The 26,999-nt window shown below is 39.3% G+C and overlaps 1 long non-coding RNA gene across 2 annotated transcripts; it reads right to left on the bottom strand.

Moving 5' to 3' along the window:
• Positions 1-1,191: 1,191 nt before the first annotated feature.
• LOC123091784 (uncharacterized) lies at positions 1,192-4,610 on the bottom strand. 2 transcript variants are annotated; one of them, XR_006443486.1, is made up of 4 exons: positions 3,901-4,610; positions 3,191-3,348; positions 2,873-2,994; positions 1,192-1,846 (listed from the first exon to the last, which is right to left on the bottom strand). It is a non-coding gene; the product is annotated as an uncharacterized lncRNA (long non-coding RNA). The 2 variants fall into 2 exon arrangements; XR_006443487.1 differs by having other exon boundaries at positions 3,191-3,296.
• Positions 4,611-26,999: the final 22,389 nt, after the last annotated feature.

The raw sequence follows: 26,999 nt of genomic DNA, 5'->3' as shown, positions 1-26,999 counted from the left end.
ACTACTTTTGCCGTCGCCACCGGATCGTCCCCGGCGACCTCCTCGTTCTGCATCTCAGGACTCGACCTGAAGGTCCAAATCTACAACCACGACTCCTCGATCATGTGTAGGGTTCATTGCAGCAAGTACAGCTGCCTTGGTGACATTGAGCATGCAATGTAGTTAACTTAGGTGCTAGTGTTGAACTTGTTATGGTCTGTGGCTAGAACTTATAGTACTTGTGTTGTGAATTTGTTAATATTTTGGCCAGGAGCAGCACCCTGGCGTGGAGCAGGGAAGGAGGATGCCCCTATTGTTAATCTAAGTAGTTTGTTGTCATTTTCTTGCTTGTTTTGTTTGATCTCATTTGGTTGCTTGTTTTGTTTGCTGTCAGTGCTTGCCTCTTTGATTTCTGTCAGTTGTGCTTGCTGTTGTGCTGATCATGTGGTGGTAAGGCCACCACATTTGAATGGAATGAGCAGAACACAAACGTTGTTTGCAACCAAACAGCTGAAGTTTGCATCTGCCCACATCCTAAGCACAAAAACGATAACCAAACACCAGGGGGTAAGTGCCCCTTCATGCGATGCAGGCAACCAAACAGGTTGCATCTGCTGCATATGAGGCTGCATATGAAGAACCATGCTGGCTGAAGATAGACATGCAATGCGTATACTGTAGCAAACTGCAACCAAACACGCCCATACAGTTTCCATTTCTGTGTGTAATACATTCTTATATCATGACGATATATCTCTCGATGTGTGATCTGATACTTGTTCGATGGTGTCGCTTAACAATGGAAAACATGGTTGAACATAAAGATATGTATAACGGATGAGGGAAAACGATTCATTATGCCATTGTTGTGTTGTTATTCTTAGTTCATGTTTCTTTTATCTTCCTGTCCTTCGAAAAAGAACATTCATTACTAGTAAGTCTGCACGTGAAAATTCGACGTACATAGAAAAATAGTCTAAACATAATAGTTAAAAACTATTACAAACGAATTTGCTCTCTCCCTCCCTCCCTCTCGAATTTGCTCTCTCCCTCCCTCCCTCTCTCCCTTTCTCTCTCTCTCAATCCCATTGATGGAACAATGTAACACAAAACACATCATCCCTTTTGATTAATTAAGCAAATGCATCTGGAAGCATAGGGTAAATTGCACATTATCAAGACCATAATATCATCACAAGTAACATGAGTACAAAAAGAATATAACCTTAAATGAACTCATACATCAGGAAGGTGCCATGTACAATTGTCCACAAGGGTCAACATGCTCATCGGGAAAAAGAAGAAAGAAACTCGCTCCGCCCTTTGTAAAAAAAATGCCACCTAAACTGCAACACCTTTAATATTTACTTGTTCCATTACGTTGCAGATTCCTCGTCAAGCATAAGGGTAGCCTGCCTGTACCAATCATCCAGATTGGTACTGCTTGCCTGTAATCCTCGGGGCAATATTTGGTGAACTGGTATTGTTAAATGTTTCAATTCTGGACAACAACATGGGGCATGGATCTCCAATACTCTACATAGATGTGATCTATCATGTGCCTCATTTGCAAGAATGGAAAAGAAAAACAGTTTACTGCACAAATCCCAGTGAGATATGGCTCCATCTTTTTAACATACTCAAAGAAAATTTATAGGACTGAAATTTAGCACAACCAGAAAGTGTCAATCACTTGCACAATTAGGCAATAATGAAAACATTTACCAGAACAATAGGGTCATCGGATGTACAGAAAGGGTTAACTTCATATTGTTTTTGAAAGTTTAGTGCCCGTCTCCATGGTGCGGGAACAGAGAGGAATTATTTCAGTTTGAAGCTGAAAGGAATTAACTTCAGAACCATGAACCTGCATATATAAGAAACAAAATTATGAAGCCGGCCAGGTAAAACACATATTATGATGTTGAACAAAATTATGAGGTGCAAAAGAAGTTGGTCGTGCAGTGACCAGTTCAACAAAATTATGGGGGAAACAAAAGATTTCTATATTGCTGGTGAAGAATTTAGCTGCTCCCAAACAGAGATGGCATCATATATATACATTTGGTATGCCAACTTTGGTCGGCCCGGTTTGTTTCAATAGTTTTTTTTTGAGAGAGAAAGTCTGTTTCAATAGGTAGTGTAGTTAACTAAAAGGCCCAACTGAATCCATCTGATTGTTCTAGCCCAGCAGCACTTCAAAAAAAATAGGAAGTCGTTCAATCAGAAGCTGTCTTCCTCAATCCCCTTAACAAAACTTCCACAACACCAGTCGCAGCAGACTCGTCTAGGGTTCTCCCGAAACATTGCAGCCAAGTGATAACTTCACAGTTAGAATTGAAAACTTGAACGCCTTGAAGGAAACAGAAACATTTGTGTATATACAAAATTATTCATGGTATAATTCTCATGTATAATGATCTGAACCACCAAATCATTCATGAATATTTTTTATGTCCAGTAAGCACGACAAAGGGAAAGTATACTAACAATACGAGGTGGCGGGCATCAACATGCAGAATCTCATCTGTGTTTATTTCTCTCCAATTCCATCATTCTTAAAGCTTATTATTAAATGCAAACCAGTAGCTAATATTCACATTGTTATATTACATATGTACAATGCAATCAAACCTGTTTTGATATTTATATATTAATCCAAGAAATATTAAACTACATCTAATCAAATGTGCTTAAAATGGTTAACTATTAATAGGGGTAGGGGGACCTAACACCGCCAATGCCAGTCCCAAACCCGAAAAAAGGTGGGGGGGGGGGGGGGCAAAAACTAATTAACACTACACCTTAAGATGAGAGGTACAGCATGAAAAAAAGTAATTGTGCTTCACACAGGAAAACAGGCCTGCAGAAATTGGTAGCAGTAAAATGTTACCTGCTTGAGATTGTAGCCTCTTATAAATTAGTATTGGATAGTAAGAACAAACTGGAACTGCACCAAGCAATTGATTTTGGCTCAATGAAGAAGATGCTCAGCAGACATTTCGAGCAGAGAGCCTGCAAATTTGGAGAAGAGACAATTGAACAATCATCGAGTGAATAACAGATCCACTAACCCTTTGAATCTGTGTGACAATGAAGAGAAAAGTTTGCCTATTCTGCATAACAATTCTAGAACAAAATGCAGTAAACTCAGCAGAAAGTTAAATGCTGCACTTTGTATGTGAAATGAAATTGCCAGATGATGACATACCCGAGGGAGGCGCTTAAATATTTGTTTCATGTCCTCCTCAAAATTTTGCTCAAGTTTGCGATCAGCTTCATGAATTATAAGCCCCTGCGACACAGGGTGAATCTTACTGCAACAATTGTAGCGAAGTTATCATCAGCCAATACCATGTCTGAATCGCTCTGAAATAGAAAGGTAAACATAAGTCTATCAAATTTTGCTTCCTTCTTGTTCCATGTTTCTGAATTTCTAAAAGTACTGCGTCAAAAAGTTTCTGAATTATGCAAGTGTGTGCTGAATTTTTAAAGTTTATGAATTTCTAGAATTATGCAATAGTCTGCTGGAGTACTGCTTGTTCATGTCAATTGATGGCCACTGTTGTTAATGATCGTACAAAGTCTTTCACTTCTATGGAGTCTAAATATTGCCATGCTTGTACGAATCACAAATTCTGCAGAAGGTTGATGGTCATCACTGTTATTGATCATACAGTGTCTTTTTCTTCTGAATTACTTCTGCTCACATTTTGTTAAAGAATGACAAAAATGCACAGGTCAAGATAAACAGATTCTGTTGACAATATTGAACCCAAATTTGAACCTGGGTCCTTCAAATAAGTGATGATGCAAACTTCCAGAGTTGAGACGGAAAATTGAACAGAAGCTAGAATTCATGAATAAAAAATAGTCCAAACATGCAGATTACGAGCAGATTCTAGAAATGGCATGCATTACCTTTCCAACATTGGAGGCAACGTCACGGAGGCAAGGGGAGGAGGAGGGCAGCCAGACGCGGGGGAGAATGGAGAGGCAAGAGGCGGCAATCGGGACGCTAGCCGGGATGACAGAAAGGTGCGGCGCTTGTGTGTGAAGCGGCGGCAGGCACACAAGCTAGGTCGGCCAGGAGAATGACATCTAGAGAGATCTCGAAGGAAAAGAGGTCGGCGGGAGGAAAGCGAGCGGTGTCGGGCACGGCGCAGCACCACACCCTAGCGGCAGCGAGCCACCCCGTCGAACAGCGACGGTGGCCCTCCATCAGCAGCGCGAGTGCTGAAGCCCAAGCCACTCCGTCGTCACCTCTGCTCGTACCTGATGCAAACACCTCCGCATCCATGGCCGACTGTCTCCTGTCGTCCTCTCCTCCGGCCGGGACGCTCTCCTGTTCGCTCTCCTTGCGCCGGCAAGAACCGCAGCCCTGCTCCATCTACCCCTCGAGCGGATCCACGGCCGGTCGCGTGATGGTGCCGGTTTCCAGAGGCAGGCCAGGTGGCGGCGATGAAGATCATGTGGGAGGTGCGGGCGGGGCAAGTGCACGCAAGCGGAAGAGAAGGATGGTGGTGCGGAAAGTGCTGCCGGGCTGGTGGGGGTGAGGGTGGGGGACGAAACTACCTGGTGGTTTGCGAGAGGAACGGGAGATCATGGGTGGGCGTACGGTGGGGAGGGGATCGGTGTTCTGCCAGGCGAGGCCTTTTTTTTAAGGCTAAACGTGGTTATAATTAATGGCAGTGGTGGGTAATTAAAATGTCAAACGCTTACGACACAATTTGGACCATCAGATTAATATCTTTTGATGGTTGAGATGATTTGGTTTTCGCCCTTTTGTGTTTTTACAGGGGTAGGATTATAATCAATGGCAGTGGTGGCAATTAAAGTGTCAAACGCGTTTGATGCTAGGAGACGATTTGGACCATCAGATCAACATGTTTTGATGGTTGAGATGATTTGGTTCTCCGTCCTTTCGTGTTTTTACAGGGGTAAGATAGGATAGGAGAAGATTGAAGGCCTTCAAAAATATCAACACCCACAACAATATATTTGGTGCAAATTTGTCGAAAAGGTTTATTTTCTTATCAGGTTTGCTAAGTCGCATCTAGATGTGATGTAGTTACCTCACATCTAACTTCTTAACCACGTGATCTAACGCTTTAAGATTTGTATTTTTCTTGTTTTGGAGTCGTTGTTCCCGCATGGTACGAGTGTATGGGCCTCTTTTTTTATCCGTTGCCTTTCTTTTATCTATAGGCCATATTTTTCTAATTCTGCGCTGGTCGCGTTTTTCTCACGTCCATGTGTACGCCTTGGGGGATTTCTTGTCTACATGCCAGGCATGACATATGCTTAGCAATTAGCATGCCTCATTTTCTCTTTGTTTTTTGTCTTTTATTTTGATCGATATAATGATACAATCAATTATTTTTATCTATTTTAAAATAAAAAGTTAAAAAAATGTTTTTTGTTGAACGGAAGGTTGAAACAAACTCTTTTTAACACGGGTTGAAACAAACATGTCATTATCTTGGATTTTTCTAGTATCTATCAAGAATTAATCATTTGGTCTTTTTTTCCCCTCATTCCATCTATTATTTGTTTCAGTTGCAAGCCCATCTCATACATGCAACTGGGCACAACTCTCTTTTCTCCGAGTTATAAGTCTAACCCTAATACGTTGCTGGTTCCGACCAATTTTTTTGTTCCAGTTACAAATCTATACTCAACATGCAACTGGGGCTGAGCTCTTTTTTCTCCTAGATGCTTGCCCACCCACACATGTGGCCCTTTGTTTCCCCTATTGCAAGTTCATGACTCGACATGCAACTTGGTGGTCGCGACAGACCTTTTTGTCTCAGTCGTAAATCAATCCCCGACATGTAATTGGGTCCGGTTTGTTTCCATTTTGTCCTAGTTGCAAGTCCATCATTGATATGCAACCAGACGCGACCCATTTTTTGAGTTGCAAGTCCACAGTAGACACGCAACTGCGGACCTCCTTTTTCTACAAATTGCAAGCACAACCCAGACATGCAACTAGGCCCGTCTTTTTTTGTCACAGTTGCACGTCAACCCTAGACACGCAACTAGGCCCGAGCCATTTCTACCAGCTGCAAGTCCACCCTCGACGCGCAATTGGGTCCATGACTGACTGATTCGCCTGTCTTTTTTTGTCCCAGCTGCAAGTCCATTCTCGATATGCAACTTGACATTACCCATTATTTGTATCAGTTATGAGTCTACTCTCGACACAGAACCGGGGTCCAACCCCTTTTTTGTCTGAGTTACAAGTCCACCCTGGCATGTGCTTATTGGTTTTTATTTCTATTTTTTTCATTTTTATATTTTTTGGTTAGCTTTTTTCTTTCTTCTTCTTGTGTTTTCTTTTCTTTTCAAATTCGTGAATAATATTTTTGTGAATAGTTCTATAAATTTTGAAATATTTTTAATTTTTTTGTGAAAACCTTCCAAATTCGTGAATGTTTTTATATGAAATTTCTAAATCACATGTAAATGATTTTTTGAGGATGTCTCATCTAAGTTCATCACCGCTCGATTTAGTTTGTATAATTTTCGTGCAAGCGCTCCATCCCATGCATCGTTGGTAGATGTTTTGTTTGTCTGACATCCTTTTGTTGGCATGTTTAGCTTCACTTTTGTCGAGCCATTACTGCGGCACGCTAGCAACCCGTTCCTACTTATGAGCTGCGTTGGGAATTTTTCGAAGAGGAGAGGATGATGCAATACACTAGAGATAAGTATTTCCCTCAGTTAAGAACCAAGGTTATCAATCCAGTAGGAGAACCAGGCAACACCTCGTTAGCAGTACCTACACACAAAATAACAAATACTTGACGCGAACAAGGGGTTGTCAATTCCTCGGCGGTTAATTGCAAGGATCAAATATCATAGTGATAGATATATAAATAAAACACAAAATAAAATACAGTAAAGAAAATTGCAGTAAGGTATTTTTAGATTTTAATATATGATAAAAATAAGACCCAGGGGACATAGTTTTCACTAGAGGCTGAAAATAGCATACGGTGAGTAAACAAATTATTGTTGGGCATTTCATAGAAAAGCGAATAATCATGACAATATCCAATGCAATGATCATGTATATAGGCATCACGTCTGAGACAAGTAGACCGACTCCTGTCTGCATCTACTACTATTACTCCACACATTGATCGCTATCCAGCATGCATCTAGAGTATTAACTTCATAAAGAATGGAGTAACGCCTTAAGCAAGATGACATGATGTAGACAAAGTAAACTCATGCATGAATAAACCCCATCGTTTTATCCTTAATGGCAACAATACAAATACGTGTCTTGTCCCCTTATGTCACTGGGATATAGATCACTGCAAGATTGAACCCATCACAAACCACCTCTCACACTACAAGAAAAATCAATCTAGTTGGACAAACCAAATCAATAGATCGGAGAGAAATACAAAGATATAATAATCATGCATAAAAGAGTTCAGAGAAGACTCAAATAATAATCATGGATAATCTGATCATAAACTCACAATTCATCGGATCCCAACAAACACACCGCAAAAAGTGATTACATCGAATAGATCTCCAAGAACATCGAGGAGAACATTGTATTGAAGATCAAAGAGAGAGAAGAAGCCATCTGGCTACTAGCTATGGACCCATAGGCCTGTGATAAACTACTCACACATCATCGGAAGGGCATCAAGGTTGATGTAGAGCGCCTCCATGGTCGATTCCCCCTCCGGTAGAGTGCCATGGAAGGCCTCTAGATGGGATCTTGCGAGAACAGAAAATTGCTGTGGCGGAAAAATTATTTCGGGTGGCTCTCTGATGTCAGTGGAACATTTGAGAATTTATAGAGGCGGAATTAGGTCAAGAGGTGCCATGAGGGGCCCACAAGCCTAGGGGCACGCGTCCCGAGCTTGTTGCTCCCTCGTGGCTCGTTGTGTCTTCTCCCGAACCTTCTAGTGTCTCTTCTGGAACAACAAAATTTAATTCAAAGTTTTTTCTTCGTTTGGACTCTGTTTGATATTGATTTCCTGAAAAGCCAAAACAAGCAAAAATAGCAACTGGCACTGGGCACTAGGTTAATCCCCAAAAATAATCTATAATTTCATAATAAACATCCAAGATTGATACTATAATAGCATGGAACAATAAAAAAAATTGTAGATACGTTGGAGACGTATCAAGCATCCCCAAGCTTAGTTCTCGCTCGTCCTCAAGTAGGTAAATGATAAAAACAGAATTTTTGATGTGGAAAGCTACCTATCATGTTCATCATGTAATTTCTCTTTTGCGGCATGAATAGTAAGATCTGAATGATTCAAAGCAATAGTCTATAATTTGACATAAAGAAATAATAAGGTAGCAACAATCAATCATGTCTTTCAAAATATCAATGCTAAAGAACATTATCCCTACAAAATCATAGCATTGTCATGCTCCCTCTTCTTAACACAAAATATTATCATGCACAACGCCGATGATAAGGCGAGTAATTGGTTCATACTTTTTAACGCGCTTCAACTTTTTCAACTCTTACGCAATACATGAGCTCAAGCCATGGATATAGCACCATGGCTGGAATAGAGTATGGTGATGGAGATAATTTGGAGAAGACAAAAAGGAGAAGGTCTCACATTGACGAGGCTAACCAACGGGCTATGGAGATGCCCATCAATTGATGTCAATGCAAGGAGTAGGGATTGCCATGCAACAGATGCACTAATAGCTATAAGTATATGAAAGCTAAAAAAACTAAGTGGGTGTGCATCCAACTTGATTCCTCATGAAGACCTCAGACATTTGAGGAAGCCCATCATGGGAATATACAAGCCAAATTCTATAATAAAAAATTATCACTAGTTATATGAAAATGAAAGCATAGGAGACTTTCTATATGAAAACATGGTGCTACTTTGAAGCACAAATGTGGAAAGGATAGTAACATTGCCCCGTCTCTCATTTTCTCTCATTTTCCTTTTTTCATTTCTCTTTTTTTTTCTTTTTTTTTCGGCTCTTTTTGGCCTATCTTTTTTCTTTTTTTTTCGCCCGGAGTCTCATCCCAACTTGTGGGGGAATAATAGTATTCATCATCCTTTCCTCACTTGGGATAATTCTCTAATAATGAATATGATTATCATCACGCTTATATTTACTTACAACTCAAGAATTACAACTCGATACTAGAACAAAATATGACTCTATGTGAATGCCTCTGGCGATGTACCAGGATGTACAATGATCTAGCGTAACATGTATAAAAAATGGTTAACAATGGCTGAGCCACAAATACTATGTCAGCAATATGATTATGCAACATATGACAATGACGATGTGTGCCACAAAAATGGAATGGTGGAAGTTGCATGACAATATATCTCGGAATGACTATGAAAATGCCATAATAGGTAGGTGTGGTGGCTGTTTTGAGGAAGATATAAGGAGGCTTATATGTGATAAAGCGTATCATATCATGGGGTTTGGATGCACCGGCGAAGTTTGCACCACATCTCAACGTGAGAAAGGACAATGCATGGTACCGAAATGGCTAGCAAATTGCGGAAAGGTGAGAGTGCATATAATCCATGGACTCACACATAAAGAACTCATATACTTATTGCAAAAGTTTATTAGCCCTCGAAGCAGTGTACTACTATGCATGCCCCTAGGGGATAGATTGGTAGGAAAAGACCATCGCTCGTCCACGACCGCCACTCATAAGGAAGACAATCAATAATAAATCATGCTCCAACTTCATAGCATAACGAGAGACTATACGTGCATGCTTCCGGAATCACAAACCTTAACACCAATATTCTTACTAAACCACAATTACTCACTAGCACAACCCACATATTACCACCTTTATGTCGCAAAACTATTGCAAGGAATCAAACTTATCATATTCATTGATTACATGAGAGTTTGTATTATATCCCTCTTGAATACCTATCATATTAGGACCAAATTCATAATCCGCACTAATTTCCATTACTATTATCAACTCCCAAAAAAGATAAAAGTAAAGCATGAGAGTGCAACTATTTCTTTAAAATATAACCACCGCCGTGCTCTAAAAAATATAAGTGAAGCACTAGAGCAACTGCCTAGCTCAAAAGATATAAGTGAAGCATATATAGTATTCTAACAAATCACGAATAATGTGTGTCCCTCTCAAAAGGGTGTGTCCAGAAAAGATGATTGTGAAAACTAAAAACAAAACAAAGCAAAGACTCATATAATACACGACGCTCCAAGCAAAACTCATATACTTGTTGCAAAAATCTAGAAGTCATCAAAAACTAAAGCACTACGTGCATGCTCCTAGGGGGATAGATTGGTAGGAAAAGACCATCGCTCGTCCCCAACCGCCACTCATAAGGAAGACAATCAATAAATAAAATTGTGCTCCAACTTCATCACAAAGCGGTTCACCATACGTGCATGCTACGGGAATCACAACCCTCAACACAAGTATTTTTCATAATCACCTCAACTATCATGACTTTAATATCACTACCTCCATATCTCAAAACAATTATCAAGCATCATAATGATCATAGCATCCAATTCTTTTCTATGATAGTTTTTATTATACCCAACTTGGATGCTCATCATTTTAGGACCAAATTTGTAACCATAGCAAATACCATGTTGTTCTAAAAGACTCTCAAAAAGATATAAGTGAAGCATGAGAGACTAGCAATTTCTTCAAAATTAAGACACCACTGTGCTCTAAAAGACATAAGTGAAGCACTAGAGCAAAAACTATCAAGCTCAAAAGATATAAGTGAAGCACATAGAGTATTCTAGCAAATTCTAATCAAGTAGGCTTCTCTCAAAAGGTGTGTACAGCAAGGATGATTGTGGTAAATGAAAAAGCAAAGACTAATATAATACACGATGCTCCAAGCAAAACACATATCATGTGGCGAATAAAAATATAGCTCTAAGTAAAGTTACCAATGAACAAAGACGAAAGAGGGGATGCCTTCCCGGGGCATCCCCAAGCTTAGGGTTTTGGCTATCCTTAAATATCTTGGGGTGCCATGGGCATCTCCAAGCTTAGGCTCTTGCCACTCCTTATTTCATAGTCCATAAAAGCTTTACCCAAAACTTGAAAACTTCACAACACAAAACTCAACAGGAAATCTTATAAGCTTCGTTAGTGAAAGAAAACAAAACCACCACACAAGGTACTGTAATGAACTCATTCTTTATTTATTTTGGTGTTAAACCTACTGTATTCCAACTTCTCTATGGTTTATAAACTATTTTACTAGCCATAGATGCATCAAAATAGCAAACAACACACAAAAAACAGAATCTGTCAAAAACAGAACAGTCTGTAGCAATCTGTAACTAACGCAAACTTATGGAACTCTAAAAATCCTACCAAAATAGGAAGTCCTGCAAACATTTTCTATTGATCAGAAGCAAAAAGAATCAACGCAAAATCACGTTTCTATGATTTAACAAAACTAAATTCGTGCGCGCAAAGTTTCTGTTTTTCAGCAGAATCAAATCAACTATCATCGTAGGTTATCCTATAGGTTCTACTTGGCACAAACACTAATTAAAAGATAAAAACACATCTAAACAGAAGGTAGATGCAAGATTTATTACTAAACAGGAACAAAAACAAAAAACACAAAAAAAAAATTGGGTTGCCTCCCAACTAGGGCTATCGTTTAACGCCCCTAGCTAGGCATAAAAGCGAAGATAGATCTAAGTAGTGTCATCTTTGGCATTCAATTCCTCAATAGAGCTCTTATAATCTTTAGGGGTCTCTCCCTTTTTAGCAATGATTAAACCTTTAGGCAAAAATTCAAGAAATTCGTTTGTAGCAAAAGGTTCCTTAACGATAGAGAGGCAATTGGGGTGAACACTTATGGATTTGAGATCCGCGTCTCCTTTACTAGAAGATTCCCCCTTATTTTTATAAACTTGATAGTTTTGGTAGGGGGTTTTGGAGTGTTTTTCATGGAAGAAAATGCGGAACCTAAATTGTAATGATATCCTCAAGTTTACCAATTCTTTCAGAATCTAGATTTATTTTTTCATTAACTATAGGTTCTTTCTCTTTAAGACTTTTCAAAGTAACTCCAACCCTAGATCCATATTGGGTAATGTGATTATGGATCTTTTTATCCAAATTTTCAATCAACTCAAGAGTGGCCATTTTATTTTCAATAATATCAAGCCGTTGCATCACATATTCTAAAGTTAAAACTGTTCCATTAACCAAAAGAGGTGGTGGGCCAAAAAAATCTAACATAGCAGTATAAGCATCAAACGTATGGCTACTCAAGAAGTCACCTCCGGCAACAGTATCAAGAACACATCTATTCCAAGGAGTGATGCCTACATAAAAATTACGGAGAAGAACGGAAGTAGAAAGCTTCCTAGTAGATCTATTTTGAGCATTGCAAATTCTATGCCAAGCATCTTTTAAATTTTCTCCCTCCCTTTACTTAAAATTAAAAATTTCATGTTCGGGAGTGATAACAAGGATAGTAGGACTAGCCGTAACGACAAGGTAACCGTTCTAACACACGAGCAAATGGAAAAGGACAAGCGAAAGAGTGAGGAGGAGATTGGGAGAGAGAGGGCGAATAAAACGGCAAGGGTGAAGTGGGGTAGAGGAAAACGAGAGGCAAATGGCAAATAATGTAAATGCGAGGGATATGAGTTTGTGATGGGTACTTTGTATGTCTTGACTTGAGCGAAGACCTCCCCGACAACGGCGCCAGAAATCCTTCTTGCTACGTCTTGAGCTTGTGTTGGTTTTCCTTGAAGAGGTAAGGGTGATGCAGCAATAGTAGCGTAAGTATTTCCCTCAGTTTTTGAGAACCAAGGTATCAATCCAGTAGGAGGCTCCTCAGAAGTCCCACACACCTACACAAACAAACAAAGAACTCGCAACCAACGCAATAAAGGGGTTGTCAATCCCTTCACGGCCACTTGCGAAAGTGAGATCTAATAGAGATAGTATGATAAGATAAATATATTTTGGTACTTTATAATATAGATGCAAAAAGTAAAGATGCAAATAAAAGTAGATTGGAAGCAAATATGATAAGAGATAGACCCGGGGCCATAGGTTTCACTAGTGGCTTCTCTCAAGATGGCATAAGTATTACGGTGGGTGAACAAATTACTGTCGAGCAATTGATAGAAAAGCGAATAATTATGAGATTATCTAGGCATGATCATGTATATAGGCATCACGTTTGCAACAAGTAAACCGACTCCTGCCTGCATCTACTACTATTACTCCACACATCGACCGACTCCTGCCTGCATCTAGAGTATTAAGTTCATAAGAACAGAGTAACGCCTTAAGAAAGATGACATGATGTAGAGGGATAAACTCATGCAATATGATATAAACCCCATTTTTTTATCCTCGATGGCAACAATACAATACGTGCCTTGCAACCCCTGCTGTCACTGGGTAAGGACACCGCAAGATTGAACCCAAAGCTAAGCACTTCTCCCATGGCAAGAAAGATCAATCTAGTTGGCCAAACCAAACTGATAATTCGAAGAGACTTGCAAAGATAACTCAATCATACATAAAATAATTAAGAGGAGATTCAAATATTTCTCATAGATAAATTTGATCATAAACCCACAATTCATCGGATCTCGACAAACACACCGCAAAAAGAGTTTACATCAAATAGATCTCCACAAGAGAGGGGGAGAACATTGTATTGAGATCCAAAAAGAGAGAATAAGCCATCTAGCTAATAACTATGGACCCGAAGGTCTATGGTAAACTACTCACAACTCATCGGAGGGGCAAGGATGTTGATGTAGAAGCCCTCCATGGTTGATTCCCACTCTGGCAGAGCGCCGGCGAAGGCTCCGAGATGGGATCTCGCGGATACGGAAGGTTACGGTGGTGGAAATTGTGTTTCGTTGGCTCCCTAGATGTTTTGGGGGTACGTAGGCTTATATAGGAGGAATAAGTACGTCGGTGGCCGCCCGAGGGGCCCACGAGACAGGGGGCGCACCCTCCTATCTCGTGGAGGCCTCGGCTGCTTCTTGACTTGCACTCCAAGTCCTCTGGATCACGTTCATTCCAAAAATCACGCTCCCGAAGGTTTCATTCCGTTTGGACTCCGTTTGATATTCCATTTCTTCAAAATACTGAAATAGGCAAAAAAAACAGCAATATGGGTGGGCCTCCGGTTAGTAGGTTAGTCCCAAAAATGATATAAATGTGTAAAATAAAGCCCATAAACATCCAAAAGGGGTAATATGATAGCATGGAACAATAAAAAATTATAGATACGTTGGAGACGTTGGAGACGTATCAAGCATCCCCAAGCTTAATTCCTGCTCGTCCTCGAGTAGGTAAATGATAAAAAAGAATTTTTGATGTGGAATGCTACCTAGCATAATTCTCAATGTAATTTTCTTTATTGTGGCATGAATGTTTAGATCCAAATGATACAAAATAAAAGTTCATATTAACATGAAAATGGTGATACTTCAAGCATACTAATCAAAGTAATCATGTCTTCTCAAAATAACATGGCCAAAGAAAGTTATCCCTACAAAATCATATAGTCTGACTGTTGCTCTATCTTCATCACACAAAGTATTTAATCATGCACAACCCCGATGACAAGCCAAGCAATTGTTTCATACTTTAATAATCTCAAACTCTTTCAACTTTCACGCAATACATGAGCGTGAGCCATGGACATAGCACTATATGTGGAATAGAATGGTGGTTGTGGAGAAGACAAAAAGGAGAAGATAGTCTCACATCAACTAGGTGTATCAATGGGCTATGGAGATGCCCATTAATAGATATCAATGTGAGTGAGTAGGGACTGCCATGCAACGGATGCACTAGAGCTATAAATATATGAAAGCTCAACAAAAGAAACTAAGTGGGTGTGCATCCAACTTGCTTGCTCACGAAGACCTAAGGCACTTTTGAGGAAGCCCATCATTGGAATATACAAGCCAAGTTCTATAATGAAAAATTCCCACTAGTATATGAAAGTGACAACATATGAGACTCTCTATCATGAAGATCATGGCGCTACTTTGAAGCACAAGTGTGGAAACAGAGATAGTAGCATTGTCCCTTCTCTCTTTTTCTCTCATTTTCTTTTTTTTTCTTTTTTTTTCTTTCTCTTTTTTTTCTTTTTTTTCTTTGGCCTTCCTTTTTTTCTTTTTGGCCTTTCTCTTTTTATTTCCCTTTTTTTGTAAAGTCCGAAGTCTCATCCCGACTTGTGGGGGAATCATAGTCTTCATCATGCTTTCCTCACTAGGACAATGCTCTAATAATGAAGATCATCACACTTTTATGGATTTACAACTCAAGAATTACAACTCAAAGCTAGAACAAGATATGACTCTATATGAATGCCTCCGGTGGTGTATCGGGATATGCAATGAATCAAGAGTGACATGTATGAAAATTATGAAGGTGGCCTTGCCACAAATACGATGTCAACTACATGATCATGCAAAGAGTAATATGACAAAAATAATGCGTGTCAAATGAACGGAATGGTGGAAAGTTGCATCGCAATATATCTCGGAATGGCTATGGAAATGCCATGATAGGTAGGTATGGTGGCTGTTTTGAGGAAGGTATATGGTGGGTGTATGGTACCGGCGAAAGTTGCGCGGCACAAGAGAGGCTAGCAATGGTGGAAGGGTGAGGTGCATATAATCCATGGACTCAACATTAGTCAAAAGAACTCATGTACTTGTTGCAAAAATCTAGAATTCATCAAAAACCAAAGCACTACATGCATGCTCCTAGGGGGATAGATTGGTAGGAAAAGACCATCGCTCGTCCCCGACCGCCACTCATAAGGAAGACAATCAATAAATAAAATTGTGCTCCAACTTCATCACAAAGCGGTTCACCATACGTGCATGCTACGGGAATCACAACCCTCAACACAAGTATTTTTCATAATCACCTCAACTAGCATGACTTTAATATCACTACCTCCATATCTCAAAACAATTATCAAGCATCATAATGATCATAGCATCCAATTCTTTTCTATGATAGTTTTTATTATACCCGACTTGGATGCTCATCATTCTAGGACCAAATTTGTAACCATAGCAAATACCATGCTGTTCTAAAAGACTCTCAAAAATATATAAGTGAAGCATGAGAGACTAGCAATTTCTTCAAAATTAATACACCACCGGGCTCTAAAAGATATAAGTGAAGCACTAGAGCAAAAACTATCAAGCTCAAAAGATATAAGTGAAGCACATAGAGTATTCTAGCAAATTCTAATCAAGTAGGCTTCTCTCAAAAGGTGTGTACAGAAAGAATGGTTGTGGTAAACTAAAAAGCAAATACTAATATAATACACGACGCTCCAAGCAAAACACATATCATGAGGTGAATAAAAATATAGCTCCAAGTAAAGTTACCAATGAACGAAGACGAAAGAGGGGATGCCTTCCCGGGACATCCCCAAGCTTAGGCTTTTGGCTATCCTTAAATATCTTGGGGTGCCATGGGCATTCCCAAGCTTAGGCTCTTGCCACTCCTTATTCCATAGTCCATAAAAGCATTACCCAAAACTTGAAAACTTCACAACACAAAACTCAACAGGAAATCTTATAAGCTCCGTCAGTGAAAGAAAACAAAACCACCACATAAGGTACTGTAATGAACTCATTCTTTATTTTTTTTTGGTGTTAAACCTACTATATTCCAACTTCTCTATGGTTTATAAACTATTTTACTAGCCATAGATGCATCAAAATAAGCAAACAACACACGAAAAACAGAATCTGTCAAAAACAGAACAGTCTGTAGAAATCTGTAACTAACGCAAACTTCTGAACTCGAAAAATCCTACCAAAATAGGAAGTCCTGGAAAATTTGTCTATTGATCAGAAGCAAAAAATCAATGCAAAATCAACGTTTCTGTGATTTAACAAAACTAAATTCGTGCGCGCAAAGTTTCTGTTTTTCAGCAGAATCAAATCAACTGTCATCATAGGTTATCCTATAGGTTCTACTTGGTACAAACACTAATTAAAAGATAAAAACATATCTAAACAGAAGGTAGATGCAAGATTTATTACTAAACAGGAACAAAAACCAAAAAACACAAAAAAAAATTGGGTTGCCTCCCAACTAGCGCTATCGTTTAACGCCCCTAGCTAGGCATAAAAGCGAAGATAGATCTAAGTAGTGCCATCTTTGGCATTCAATTCCTCAATAGAGCTCTTATAATCTTTAGGGGTCTCTCCCTTTTTAGCAATGATTAAACCTTTAGGAAAAAAATCAAGAAATTCGTTTGTAGCAAAAGGTTCCTTAACGATAGAGAGGCAATTGGGGTGAACACTTATAGATTTGAGATCTGCGTCTCCTTTACTAGAAGATTCCCCCTTATTTTTATAAACTTGGTAGTTTTGGTAGGGGGTTTTGGAGTGTTTTTCATGGAAGAAAAGCGAAACCTAAATTGGTAATGATATCCTCAAGTTTACCAATTCTTTCAGAATCTAGATTTATTTTTTCATTAACTATAGGTTCTTTCTCTTTAAGACTTTTCAAAGTAACTGCAACCCTAGATCCATATTGGGTAATGTGATTATGGATCTTTTTATCCAAACTTTCAATCAACTCAAAAGTGGCCATTTTATTTTCAATAATATCAAGTCGTTGCATCACATGTTCTAAAGTTAAAACCATTCCATTAACCAAAAGAGGTGGTAGGCCAAACAAATCTAACATAGCAGTATAAGCATCAAACGTATGGCTACTCAAGAAATCACCTCCGGCAACAGTATCAAGAACACATCTATTCCAAGGAGTGATGCCTACATAAAAATTACGGAGAAGAACGGAAGTAGAAAGCTTCCTAGTAGATCTATTTTGAGCATTGCAAATTCTATGCCAAGCATCTTTTAAATTTTCTCCCTCCCTTTGCTTAAAATTAAAAATTTCATGTTCAGGAGTGATAACAAGGATATAAGGACTAGCCATAACGACAAGGTAACCGATCTAACACACAAGCAAATGGAAAAGGACAAGCAAAAGAGAGAGGAGGAGATTGGGAGAGGGAGGGCGAATAAAACGGCAAGGGTGAAGTGGGGGAGAGGAAAATGAGAGGCAAATGGCAAATAATGTAAATGCGAGGGAGATGAGTTTGTGATGGGTACTTGGTATGTCTTGACTTGAGTGAAGACCTCCCCGGCAACCAGAAATCCTTCTTGCTATGTCTTGAGCTTGCGTTGGTTTTCCTTGAAGAGGAAAGGGTGATGCATCAATAGTAGCATAAGTATTTCCCTCAGTTTTTGAGAACCAAGGTATCAATCCAGTAGGAGGCTCCTCAGAAGTCCCACACACCTACACAAACAAACAAAGAACTCGCAACCAACATAATAAAGGGGTTGTCAATCCCTTCACGTCCACTTGCGAAAGTGAGATCTAATAGAGATAGTATGATAAGATAAATATATTTTTGGTATTTTGTAATATACATGCAAAAAGTAAAGATGCAAATAAAAGTAGATTGGAAGCAAATATGATAAGAGATAGACCCGGGGGCCATAGGTTTCACTAGTGGCTTCTCTCAAGATAGCATAAGTATTATGGTGAGTGAACAAATTACTGTCGAGCAATTGATAGAAAAGCGAATAATTATGAGATTATCTAGGCATGATCATATATATAGGCATCACGTCCGCAACAAGTAGACCGACTCCTGCCTGCATCTACTACTATTACTCCACACATCGACCGACTCCTGCCTGCATCTAGAGTATTAAGTTCATAAGAACAGAGTAACGCCTTAAGCAAGATGACATGATGTAGAGGGATAAACTCATGCAATATGATATAAACCCCATCTTTTTATCCTCGATGGCAACAATACAATACGTGCCTTGCAACCCCTGCTGTCACTGGGTAAGGACACCGCAAGATTGAACCCAAAGCTAAGCACTTCTCCCATGGCAGGAAAGATCAATCTAGTAGGCCAAACCAAACTGATAATTCGAAGAGACTTGCAAAGATAACCCAATCATACATAAAAGAATTCAGAGGAGATTCAAATATTTCTCATAGATAAACTTGATCATAAACCCAAAATTCATTGAATCTCGACAAACACACCGCAAAAAGAGTTTACATCGAATAGATCTCCACAAGAGAGGGGGAGAACATTGTATTGAGATCCAAAAAGAGAGAAGAAGCCATCTAGCTAATAACTATGGACCCGAAGGTCTATGTAAACTACTCACAACTCATCGGAGGGGCAAGGATGTTGATGTAGAAGCCCTCCATGGTCGATTCCCCCTCTGGCAGAGCACCGGCGAAGGCTCCAATATGGGTTCTCGTGGATACAAAAGGTTACGGCGGTGGAAATTGTGTTTCGTTGGCTCCCTAGATGTTTTCGGGGTGCGTAGGCTTATATAGGAGGAAGAAGTATGTCGGTGGCCGCCCGAGGGGCCCACAAGACAGGGGGCGCGCCCTCCTATCTCGTGGAGGCCTCGGCTGCTTCTTGACTTGCACTCCAAGTCCTCTGGATCACGTTGTTCCAAAAATCACGCTCCCGAAGGTTTCATTCCGTTTGGACTCCGTTTGATATTCCTTTTCTTGAAATACTGAAATAGGCAAAAAAACAGCAATACGGGCTGGGCCTCCGGTTAGTAGGTTAGTCCCTAAAATTATATAAAGGTGTAAAATAAAGCCCATAAACATCTAAAAGGGGTAATATAATAGCACGGAACAATCAAAAATTATAGATACGTTGGAGACGTATCAACAATACTCAACAAAAACCTTTGTGAGATCAGTTAGTATAACAAAGCAAATCACTACTTTAGGTACTGTTGTAAACCCATTCATATTTTATTAGTGAGTTATACCTACTTTATTCTAACTTCACCATGGCTTATAACCCCCGATACAATCCATATATTCATTAAAACAAGCAAACAACGCAACAAAAACAAAATCTGTAAAAACAGAACAGTCTGTAATAATTAGAACAATGGCTATATTTATGTAACTCCAAACATTCTTAAAAATTAGGAAAATATGGTAAATTTTTATATTAATCATGTGTAAAAAAATCAGAATTTTATCTCGCTTCAGCAAATTTTAACAATTCTTCTACAAGACGCAAAAGTTTCTGTTTTTGCACATAATCAAAGCAATTATCATCCAAATTATCCCAAAGGCTTACTTGGCACAAACACTAATTTAAACACAAAAACACAACCATAACATTAACATAATTGTGTGCACACCAAAAAAACAGAAAAAGAAACAAGAAAATTAAGATGACTATCGGGTTGCCTCCCAACTAGCGCTATTGTTTTATGCCCCTAGCTAGGCGTAATGCATAGTTTCAAGTGTTGTCATCCTTCAAATTAATTTCGTAGGTGGCCCTCATAATAGATTCATATGGTGTCTTAATTATATTTCTAGGGAAGTGTTCCATATCCTTCTTTAATGGAAGTTGAAATTTTATATTCCCTTCTTTCATGTCAATAACATCACATGTGGTTCATAGGAAAGGCCTACCAAATATTACAGGACAAGAGGGATTGCAATCAATATGAAGCACAATGAAATCAACGTGCACATAATTCTTATTTGCAAGAATAAGAAAATCGTTTATTCTAACCAAAGGTTTCTTAATAGTGGAATCCGCTAAGTGCAAATTAAGAGAACATTCATCCATATTGGTAAAACCTGGCACGTCACATAGAGATTTTGGTATTGTGGAAACGCCAGCACCCAAATCACATAAAGCATTGCACTCATAATTTTTATTTTTAACTTAAATGGTAGGTTCTCACTAATCACATAATTTTCTAGGTATTGAAACCTCCAATTCTAGCTTTTCTTCTAAAGCTTTCATCATCGCTTCTATGATATGTTTAGTAAAAGCCTTATTTTGTCCATAAGCATTGGGTGAATTTAGCATGGATTGCAACAAGGAAATACACTAAATTAAAGAACAACTATATCAATTAAAATCTTGAAATCCAAAAGAGTGGGTACATCATGATACGTCTCCAACGTATCTATAATTTTTGATTGCTCCATGCTACTTTATATACTGTTTTGGACTATATTGGGCTTTATTTTCCACTTTTATATTATTTTTGGGACTAACCTATTAACCGGAGGCCCAGCCCAGAATTGTTGGTTTTTTTTGCCTATTTCAGTGTTTCGAAGAAACGGAATATCAAACAGAGTCCAAACGGAATGAAACCTTCGAGAATGTGATTTTCTCACCGAACGTGATCCAGGAGACTTGGACCCTACTCCAAGATGTAACAGAGGCGATCACGAGGGTGGGGGCTCCCCCCCCTAGGGCGCGCCTCCCTGCCTTGTGGCCCCCTGTTGCTCCACCAACGTACTCCTTCCTCCTATATATACCTACATATCCCCAAACGATCAAACGGGGAGCCAAAAACCTAATTCCACCACCGCAACCTTCTGTATCCACGAGATACCATCTTGGGGCCTGTTCCGAGAGCTCCGCCGGAGGGGGCATCCACCACGGAGGGCTTCTACATCCACACCATAACCCCTTCGATGAAGTGTGAGTAGTTTACTTTAGACCTTCGGGTCCATAGCTAGTAACTAGATGGCTTCTTCTCTCTTTTTGCATCTCAATACAATGTTCTCCCCCTCTCTCGTGGAGATCTATTCGATGTAATCTTCTTTTTGCGGTGTGTTTCTTGAGACCGATGAATGTGGGTTTATGATCCAGTTTATCTATGAACAATATTTGAATCTTCTCTGAATTCTTTTATGTATGATTGAGTTATCTTTGCAAGTCTCTTCGAATTATCCTTTTGGTTTGGCCAACTAGATTGGTAGTTCTTGCAATGGGAGAAGTGCTTAGCTTTGGGTTCAATCTTACGGTGTCCTTTCCCAGTGACAGAAGGGGCAGCAAGGCACGTATTGTATTGTTGCCATCGAGGATAACAAGATGGGTTTTTTATCATATTGCATGAATTTATCCCTCTACATCATGTCATCTTGCTTAAGGCGTTACTCTGTTTTTAACTTAATACTCTAGATGCATGCTGGATAGCGGTCGATGAGTGGAGTAATAGTAGTAGATGCAGAATCGTTTGGATCTACTTGTCTCGGACGTGATGCCTATATACATGATCATACCTAGATATACTCATAACTATGCTCAATTTTGTCAATTGCTCAACAGTAATTTGTTCACCCACCGTAGAATATCTATGCTCTTGAGAGAAGCCACTAGTGAAACCTATGGCCCCCGGGTCTATTCTCATCATATCAATCTCCATTACTTTATTACTTGCTTTGTTTTTTACTTTGCCTTTTACTTTTCACTTTGCATCTATATACCAAAAATACCAAAAATATTATTTATCATCTCTATCAGATCTCACTCTCGTAAGTGACCGTGAAGGGATTGACAACCCCTAATCGCGTTGGTTGCGAGGAGCTATCGTTTTGTGTAGGTACGAGGGACTTGTGCGTGGTCTCCTACTGGATTGATACCTTGGTTCTCAAAAACTGAGGGAAATACTTACGCTACTTTGCTGCATCATCCTCTCCTCTTCGGGGAAATCCAACGTAGTGCTCAAGAGGTAGCAAGAAGAATTTCTGGCGCCGTTGCCGAGGAGGCTCACGCAAACAAGTCAACCATACCAAGTACCCATCACAATCCCTATCTCTCGCATTACATTATTTGCCATTTGCCTCTCGTTTTCCTCTCCCCCACTTCACCCTTGCCGTTTTATTCGCCCTCTCTTTCCCAATCTCCTCCTCTTTTTCTCGTTGCCTTTTTCCTCGTCCATTTGTTTGCTCGTGTGTTAGTTTGCTTGCTTGTCGTTATGTCTGAAATTGGGGAAATTATTGCTGACATGGGCGATAATAATATCATGGAAAATTCTGAAGCTCCTGCTGAAGAATCCCCTACCTATCATACAAAAAGATTTCAAATCGGTAGTGGTAATATTATTGGAAAAGGAGTTATTCAAGATTTATTTACTTGTGTCGGTGCTTTGCCCTCTATGGGCAGTTCTATTCTTCATAGAACTAGTAGTCTTGCAGACGCCATTGCCATGCTTATCGTTGAACTTGAAAGGCAATTTATGCATATGCACCCTTCTATACAAAGGATTTTCCTAGAATTTTCTAATATCAAACACTCTTCTGTTAAGCGTGCCGCTACTATGTTTTTGGCTCATGAATTCAGATTTATAATAAAAGAGGCCAAAGAGATCTTTGCGCATTATAGGGTGGACGTCGGCTGTCCTCCCATAGAATCTATCCTCTTTGATCAAGAAGAAATTATGCGTTTTCAATCTCTTGACTATGTTGCTTTCAATGAAAACCTTAGAAAAAAAGTGCCAACCAACATTTTAATTGATAGAATCTCTGAACTTAATGATGATTTGGCTATTCGAAATAATGAGTTAGGATACTCTCTTGAGTATAGACTCACAAGGTTCTGTCAAAAGAACGCTTATAATGATGAGTTGGTTGTGCATTATGAAGGGCCAAAAGAGGAACCTATACCTCCTAAAATTGATCTTGGGGATTTTTGCCCTATTAAATTTAGCCCTTTTGATTACTTTTGCTTGCCTCAAAGAAAACTTGCTGCCGAACGTAGATAATATGTAATGAGTTTCACCGATCTATCTTATTACTGCGGCAATACCTAGATCTATCCTTGCTTTTATGCCTAGCTAGGGGCGTTAAACGATAGCGCTTGTTGGGAGGCAACCCAATTTATTTTTTTTGCTTCTGTTTAGGAATAAATAATCCATCTAGCTTTTGTTTGGATGTGGTTTTATCTTTTAATTAGTGTTTGTACCAAGTAGAACCTATAGGATAACCTACGATGATAGTTGATTTGATTCTGCTGAAAAACAGAAACTTTGCATGCACGAATATAATTTTGGTAAATCACAGAAACGTGCTTTTGCGTTGATTCTTTTTGCTGCTGTTCAATAGACAAATTGCCAGGACTTCCTATTTTGGTAGAATTTTTAGAGTTCCAGAAGTTTGCGTTAGTTACAGATTGCTACAGACTGTTCTGTTTTTGACAGATTCTGTTTTGAGTGTGTTGTTTGCTTATTTTGATGAATCTATGGCTAATAAAATAGTTTATAATCCATAGAGAAGTTGGAATATAGTAGGTTTAACACCAATATAAATAAAGAATGAGTTCATTACAGTACTTTGAAGTAGTCTTTTGTTTTCTTTCTCTAACGGAGCTCACGAGATTTCTATTGAGTTTTGTGTTGTGAAGTTTTCAAGTTTTGGGTGAATTCTTTTGATGGATTATGGAACAAGGAGTGGCAAGAGGCTAAGCTTGGGGATGCCCATGGCACCCCCAAGATAATCCAAGGACACCAAAAAGTCAAAGCTTGGGGATGCCCCGGAAGGCATCCCCTCTTTCGTCCACTTCCATCGGTAATTTACTTGGAGCTATATTTTTATTCACCACATGATATGTGTTTTGCTTGGAGCGTCTTGTATTATTTGCGTCTTTGCTTGTTAGTTTACCACAATAATCCTTGTTGTACACACCTTTTGAGAGAGCCATACATGAATTGGAATTTGTTAGAATACTCTATGTGCTTCACTTATATCTTTTGAGCTTGATAGTTTTGCTCATAGTACTTCACTTATATCTTTTGAGCGTGATAATTTTTGCTCTAGTACTTCACTTATATCTTTTAGAGCATGGTGGTGGATTTGTTTTAAAGAAACTATTGATCTCTCATGCTTCACTTAGATTATTTTGAGAGTCATTAATAGCATGGTAATTTGCTTAATGTTAATATACTTGGTGTTCAAGATATGTGAAACCTTCTTTTGAGTGAATTGAATACTAAGATAAGTTTGATGCTTGATAATTGTTTTGAGATATGAAGGTAATAATATCAAAGTCGTGCTAGTTGGGTAATTGTGAATTTGAGAAATGCTTGTGTTGAAGTTTGCAAGTCCCGTAGCATGCACGTATGGCTAAAGTTGTGTAACAAATTTGAAACATGAAGTGTACCTGGCTTGTGCATCCTTATGAGTGGCGGTCGGGGACGAGCGATGGTCTTTTCCTACCAATCTATCCCCCTAGGAGCATGCACGTAGTACTTGATTTTTGATGGCTTCTAAATTTTTGCAATAAGTAGATGAGTTCTTTTGACTAATGTTGAGTCCATGGATCATACGCACTATCACCTTTCCGCCTTTTGCTAGCTTCTTCGGTACCGTGCATTGCCCTTTCTCACCTTGAGAGTTGGTGCAAACTTCACCGGTGCATCCAAACCCCGTGATACGATACGCTCTATCACACATAAACCTCCTTATATCTTCCTCAAAATAGCCACCATACCTACCTATCATGGCATTTCCATAGCCATTTCGAGATATATTGCCATGCAACTTCCATCATCTTCATCATGACATACATTGCTTTTGTCATATTGCCATTGCAGATCATGTAGTTGACATCGTATTTGTGGCAAAGCCACCATGCATTATTTTTCATACATGTCACTCTTGATTCATTGCACCATCCCGGTACACCGCCGGAGGCATTCATATAGAGTCATATCTTGTTCTAAGTTTCGAGTTGTAATCCTTACGTTGTAATCAATAGAAGTGTGAAGATCATCATTGTTAGAGCAAGGCCCAAAAGAAAAAGAAAAAAAGAAAAAAAAAGGGCAATGCTACTATCTCTTTTTCCACACTTGTGCTTCAAAGTAGCACCTTGTTCTTCATGTAGTGAGTCTCGTATATTATGCTTCACAGTAGCACCTTGTTCTTCATGTAGTGAGTCTCATAAGTTGTCTTTTAATACTAGTGGGAATTTTTCATTATAGAACTTGGCTTGTATATTCCTATGATGGGCTTCCTCAAATGCCCTAGGTCTTCATGAGCAAGGGAGTTGGATGCACACCCACTAGTTTTCTTCTGTTGAGCATTCATAGCTCTAGTGCATCCGTTGCATGGCAATCCCTACTCCTCATGTTGAAATCAATTAATGGGCGTCTCCATAGCCCGTTGATTATCCTCGTCAATGTGAGACTTTCTCCTTTTTTGTCTTCTCCACACAATCCCCATCACCATATTCTATTCCACCCATAGTGCTATATCCATGGCTCGCGCTCATGTATTGCGTGAAGGTTGAAAAAGTTTGAGATTATTTAAGTATGAAACAATTGCTTGGCTTGTCATCAGGGGTATAGAAGTTGGGAACATCTTTGTGTGACGAAAATGAAGCATAGCCTAACTATATGATTTTGTAGGGATGAACTTTCTTTTGCCATGTTATTTTGAGAAGACATGATTACTTTGATTAGTATGCTTGAAGTATTATTCTTTTTATGTCAATATGAACTTTTGTCTTGAATCTTTTGGATCTGAATATTCATATCACAATTAAGAAGATTTACATTGAAATTATGCCAAAGTACCACTCCGCATCAAATTTTTTTTATCATTTACCTACTCGAGGACGAGCAGGAATTAAGCTTGGGGATGCCTGATACGTCTCCAACGTATCTATAATTTTTTATTGCTCCATGCTACTTTATCTACTATTTTGGACTATATTGGGCTTTATTTTCCACTTTTATATTATTTTTGGGACTAACCTATTAACCGGAGGCCCAGCCCAGAATTGCTGTTTTTTTGCCTATTTCAGTGTTTCGTAGAAACGGAATATCAAACGGAGTCCAAATGGAATGAAACCTTTGGGAACGTGATTTTCTCACCGAACGTGATCCAGGAGACTAGGACCCTACTCCAAGATGTAACAAAGACGGTCACGAGGGTGGGGGCGCACCCCCCTAGGGCGCGCCCCCCTACCCCGTGGCCCCCCTGTTGCTCCACCGACGTACTCCTTCCTCCTATATATACCTATGTATCCCCAAACGATCAGACGGGGAGCCAAAAACCTAATTCCACCACTGCAACCTTCTCTATCCACGAGATCCCATCTTGGGGCCTATTCCGAAGCTCCGCCGGAGGGGGCATCCACCACGGAGGGCTTCTACATCAACACCATAGCCCC

The sequence above is a fragment of the Triticum aestivum genome, chromosome 4B, assembly GCF_018294505.1.
Source record: "Triticum aestivum cultivar Chinese Spring chromosome 4B, IWGSC CS RefSeq v2.1, whole genome shotgun sequence".
Classification (NCBI taxonomy): Eukaryota; Viridiplantae; Streptophyta; class Magnoliopsida; order Poales; family Poaceae; genus Triticum; species Triticum aestivum.
This window is presented reverse-complemented; position numbering and strand designations above follow the sequence as displayed.